Here is a 6,279-nt window from a genome sequence, read left to right on the forward strand (position 1 = left end):
CAGACTGGTTCCAAATAGGAAAAGGAGTACGTCAAGGCTGTATATTGTCACCCTGCTTATTTAACTTACATGCAGAGTACATCATGAGAAACGCTGGACTGGAAGAAACACAAGCTGGAATCAAGATTGCCGGGAAAAGTATCAATAACCTCAGATATGCAGATGACACCACCCTTATGGCAGAAAGTGAAGAGGAACTAAAGAGCCTCTTGATGAAGGTGAAAGAAGAGAGCAAAAAGCTGGCTTAAAACTCAACATTCCAAAACTAAGATCATGGCATCCAGTCCCATCACTTCATGGCAAATAGATGGGGAAATGATGGACACAGTGAGAGACTTTATTTTGGGGGGCTCCAAAATCACTGCAGATGGTGACTGCAGTCATGAAAATTAAAAGACGCTTGCTCCTTGGAAGAAAAGCTATGACCAAACTAGACAGCATATTAAAAAACAGAGACATTATTCTGTCAACAAAGGTCTAGTCTAGTCAAAGCTATGGTTTTTCCACTGGTCACGTATGGATGTGAGAGTTGGACAATAAAGAAAGCTGAGCACCCAAGAATTGAATCTTTTGAGCTGTGGTGTTGGAGAAGACTCTTGAGAGTCCCTTGGACTGCAAGAAGAGCAAACTAGTCAATCCTAAAGGAAATCAGCCCTGAATATTCATTGGAAGGACTGATGCTAAAGCTGAAACTCCAATACTTTTGCCACCTGATGTGAAGAAATAACTCATTAGAAAACACCGTGAAGCCTGGAAAGATTGAAGGCAGAAGAAGGGGACTACAGAGGATGAGATGGTTGAATGGCATCACCGACTTGATGGATATGAGTCTGAGCAAGTACCAGGTGTTGGTGATGGACATGGAAGCTTGGCGTGCTGCAATACATAGGGTCACAAAGAGTCAGGCACGACTAAAGCAACTGAACTGAATTGAAAGACAGAAAAAACGAGGGGAAGGGTGGAGAGAGGATAGAAGGGGAGAGGAGGGAAGGGGAAAGGAGAGGAAAGAAAAAGAAAAAAGGAAATTAACACAGTTTCAGGGAGGAAAGTATTTTGATGTATTTTTTTTAATTGGTGGAAAATTGATTTACAATGTTGTATTGGTTTCTGCCATGCAACAATGTGAATCAGACATAATATATATCGCCTCTCTTGAGCCTCCCTCTTCTCCCTCCATCCTCTAAGTCATCACAGAGCACCAGCCTGGGCTCGCTGTGTTATATAGCAATTTAGTAATAACTATTTTGCACAAGACAGTGTATATATATCAGTGCTACTTTCTCGAGGAAGGAAAGTATTGACAGAAAGAATTATGAGAGCAGGCTTCTGGGACTTTCTGCAAGTTTTAGTCTTTATTTCGTGTCTTATGAGGGGACAGATAGTCTCCAAAAGACCCTCTATTACTACTGATTCTCCGTCACCTGGTACTCCTCTTTCTTTCTCACATTCCCCCGGGTCTCCAAAGGAGAGCTCAGGTGTTGTGAAAACAGAGACACTGGGGAGAGAGCATTCCAGTTCTTCTTCACACAGGGAGATCTTGGTCATAAGCACTCAAAGTCCAACACTTAGGTCACCCTGACTGCCCAGGCCCCATGCTCCACCCTGGATAGTGTTCTATAGATGGACAACGTAGGTGGTGCCAGCACCTTCACTATGCATGGCAACATCCAGTTCCGAAGGCAAACAGAGGGGTGACTCTGTCTTAGGTTGTGACTGACTTTGTAGACAGAGAAGGGAAAATGAAAGGAAGCCTTGATTTCTCCTGCCCTACATTAAAAGACTGCACCATTCACCACAGGACCAGGGACAGTTTATAATAGTTGCAGGTGGACATGGCAACTCACTCCAGTATTCTTGCCTGGGAAATCCCATGGACAGAGGAGCCTGCCGGGCTACAGTCCATGGGGTCACAAAAGAGTTGGACATGATTTAGCCATTAAACAGCAACAACAAGGGGAGGTGCAGGAGTTCTAGAAAGAGACAGACTTATGCCTGTTGTGTGACCATGGGTAAGTTACAAGATCTCTTTGAGTTTCATTTTTCTGGATGTAAACCAAGAAGTGTGATACTCATCTTGGAGTTTTGTTATAAGGACCTAAGTAGAACTCAAACACATGACAGATACATAGTAGACACTTAATAAATGAGAATGAAATGCATCGTATATTTTCCTGATTTGGGGAAAGAGGCAATAAGCTGGATGTGAAAATGAACAAAATTAAAGCAGCCTGTTGGAGATGGTAATTTATTTTCCATTTTTCTGCCTCCAGTTTCCTAGACCTTCTGATTAAAATTGTGATACTTATAACTTTAAGAGCCTGGCAGTCTTGTACTTGTTCTCAGTATTGAATATGCTTACTTATATTTTTAGATAACTTTATTATTGCATGTTTTAGAGAGCCCAGCCACAAATATGTGACCAATATAAATGGACATAAAAGCAGGTCATACTGAAAGTGCCATATTTTCATTCTTTAAGGCAAGGCTTTACAAAGTATGTTACCTATTAAACTAATTTTATACAAAATTGCTACTAAAGATGTTAAGAAGGGAAAAAGGCATGTTTTTGCTTTTTTTCTGTTGTGGTTTTTCCACTTGAATTTTCAGAATCTTCAATAGTCTAATATACATGATGTATCTCTAAAAAGGTAAGAGAAGTTCTATATCCCCAAATTGTATTTATCCACAAAATGATCTAAGGAACTATAACCTGAATTCTTCTTATCCTTTTGAGGAGACATCTTCCATAGGCACAATAACAGGGGCACTGGGGCCAGGGAAGGGAGGAGAGCAGAGAGAATCCAAGAATAAGAAAGGGGTCACAAATCCTAATGCCTAAAAAAGTGACATCACGATCAGAGGTAGGCAGTATGCATTAAAAGAGAAGATGGGAGGACAATGGCAAACTGTAGAACACATCCTCTGTCTACACAATTCCCATTTTTAAAAAGCACTTTATGAGCCTCCACATATCTGTGGGCCCTTTCACACAGTGCCAATAAGAAGTCACTGTTCTAAGAAGACTGCTTTCATTTTTGTTTCAAAAATAGTACCATGTGAATACACTTAAAGAGTACCATCAAATTACAAAACAGATGGAAATTTTTTTGTGTTGAAGGGAGAGCAGAAAGTGTGTGACATGTTTAGAGTAGAGCAGGTTTAGAGCACGTTTAGAACTGCTGTTCCTCTTCTTCTTGACCATGGCTACCTTTAGGTCCATCTCAGGATTAAGACGGAGAAGGTAATGGCACCCCACTCTAGTACTTTTGCCTGGAAAACCCCATGGATGGAGGGGCCTGGTAGGCTGCAGTCCATGGGGTCACCAAGAGTCGGACACGACTGAGTGACTTCACTTTCACTTTTCACTTTCATGCTTTGGAGAAGAAAATGACAACCCACTCCAGTGTTCTTGCCTGGAGAATCCCAGGGACGGGGGAGCCTGGTGAGCTGCCGTCTATGGGGTCACACAGAGTCGGACACAACTGAAGTGACTTAGCAGCAGCAGCAGGATTAAGAGATGGGATTGTCTTTATAGTTAAGCACTATGTGTTACCGACAAATACATGTTAAAGAGTAACTCATGCCTTTTGAGCACTTACATTTTACCAGAAACTATTTCATGTGCTTTATTTACAGGTTCTCATTTCATCCTCACAATATCACTATTATTTTCCCCATTTTACAGATAAGGAACAGAGACTTTAAGCCACTGGCCTACAGTTAATAACATAACAAGCCGCAGAATTGAGATTGCAATCCAGGCTGCCTGGTTCTAAAACTCAAACTCTTGAACTACTATGCCAAATTCAGTCTTGAAGATGTCTTTCTTCCCATTTGAGGAGTATATCAGTTTTGAATGCTTCTGGCCCCAGGTGACAGGTGGCCCCTGGCTAACAGTGCCTGGAACAAGTATTTTTTCCATAAAATTAGACATCTGGAAGCAAGTGTCAACTGGCATTGGTGCTATAGCTCTGCAATGTCAGAGTCAACTTCTCTCCCCATTGCTAGCTCTCTGCTGAGAGAGAGCTATTTATAATTGTATTATAAATAAATTTAAAAAGTAAGAAGTGGGAAGGCACTGCCCAAGTTTACCACATCCTTATAATGAGAAAACTGAAGTCTTGCCCAGAGGTCTCCAACAGAATTCAGCTTAACCTCCTTGCCAGAATGATATCACATAGTCATGTCTGCTAGCAAAGGAGTTTGAGAAAGCAAGAATTTCTCCTTTCCAGCACTAACAGTGGAGGCAAGCAAGGGAATATCTGGTTAGGAACAGGTGCTGGTCAAGCCAGCCAGCAGCACCAGCCGCAGGAGTTTGGTTTGGTTCAGAAAATACCAACAGAACTTTGTCATACAGTGTGTCACCCATGCCACAGACCCAAGGAAAATTACATAGCAACAATTAGAGTTTGCCGTAAACCCAAAGTGGAATTGTAGAATTCCTATTGCATTTTTAAAGTGTCTGCTTCTATCGAAATCCTTCTTCTAACCCTTTTTCTGATCAAATTTGTCTAGTAGTGTGCAAAACTGATTATTTGATTTTCACACACTCATACTTTTGTCATGTTATTCTTAGTTATGCTATTTTTATAAAATGTTTTCTCCTTATTTATGGTTAATAAATCAAAATGATAATTTTTAATCCAGTTTCAAAATTGTATGGAAATTTGTTAGTAACTAGAAACTAGGAAACTTCAGGGATTAAAATATAGATTATTTGGATTTATAATCTATTTCATTATCCAGTTTGCAATGTTTTTGCTGGGTCTTTCTACCACTTAAATTGTAATTTTTTTTCTATTTTTATCATGGCACACAAACTCAGAAAACCTGTTACAGCAACTAAATAATACAATCTAAAAACCCAGTTAACATATTGCTATGGAAACCAGGAAATAGAAAAATAGAAACAGCACTCTAATCATTCCCTTGGACAGCTATGGCTAGTTGTGTGTGTGTAAATTCATTAATTTATTCTTTTATTGAAATTGAAAGTTTGTACTGAACCCAAATATATAATTCACCTGTCCACCAATAGTACCAGCGCCCTTCAACTAGTAAATTAGCATTTTAATATGATTATTTTAATGTGAAGTAGTCGTTGTTAAATTGTGTCATGTGATATCAGAAAATCTTCAGTAGAACTGGGTTGTTTAGGTGGCCTTGCCAGCCTGCAGTCTCTTGGCACTGTGTGAAAAACACCTGGGCTGGGACTTGAGAGCCTGCTTCTAATCTCTCCTCTTTAACTAACCAGCTGGGTGAGGCTCTTAGGAATTCTTAGGTTCTTGGTTTCCTCATCTGGAAATGGTTCCATGCCGGGCGCTAGTATTACCTAAAATAACAAGAACTTTCCTTTTCCACAAAATTGGGGACTCATGAGGTAAATCACTTTTGAGGGTTGAAAGTGCTCTGTGTAGTGCCTGCCTCATAAGAAGCTCTCAGGAAAACGATAAGTGTGCCAACTATATTTTTCTGTTTTTAATTCTGTGGTAAATAATTCCTGAACCTGCATAGTAAATGCTGTTTTGTTCCTTGACTCTCATTAACTAACAGCCGCCATTATCTGACTAGCCCTTGAGAGAGTTGGAAAGGAGACCTGCTCAGTCCTTACAGGCAAGGCTGTAACTTTCATAAGCTTTATATTTAAACGTGAGATTTTTAAAAAAGCTACCTTAACACAAAAATAATCCACCAAGCCCTCAACCCCCCTTCTTAATATCGTGATTTCCACATTTAAGAATTAAACTTTTGTTCTGTTGTGTTGTTTGCCTAGTTATTTAATCAGCCTATTTCCTGCTATGAAGGGGGGGAGGGGTAAAAGGGTGGTGGTGGGGGAGCTAAAGAAGCAAGTTTCCTCAGGGTTAAACTCCTGTTGTTCCTCCCTTCAGAAATCTGAGTTATCATAATAGGGGATAATCATTGCATTAATGAAACCATTGGGAGAATTTGTCTACCCACTCCTATCTCCTTATCTGACAAAGAATTCCCTGTTTGTGTGGTGCCCAAATCTCCGCGTCCCCGGGTCAGCGCTCCGCGGCTAACGGAGATGAAACGCGGGAAAAACTCTTTAGAGCAGAGCCTCGAGCTTTCGCGCCAGTAGCGCGGGGGTGCGCGCCTCGTGCGCGTCGTGTGCGCGCCTAGTGCTCTCGGTGCTTCAGGGCCGCTAGCCACACGGGCACCAGGAGGGGGAGACTCGCTGCCGCTTATCGTCAGGCTGTGCTAACTTCAAACTGCCCGAGCTGAGGGCGGGGAGAGTGCGAGCGGCCAGGGCGAGAAAAC

This window comes from Bison bison, unplaced genomic scaffold, assembly GCF_000754665.1.
Source record: "Bison bison bison isolate TAMUID 2011002044 unplaced genomic scaffold, Bison_UMD1.0 scf7180017864525, whole genome shotgun sequence".
Lineage (NCBI taxonomy): Eukaryota > Metazoa > Chordata > Mammalia > Artiodactyla > Bovidae > Bison > Bison bison.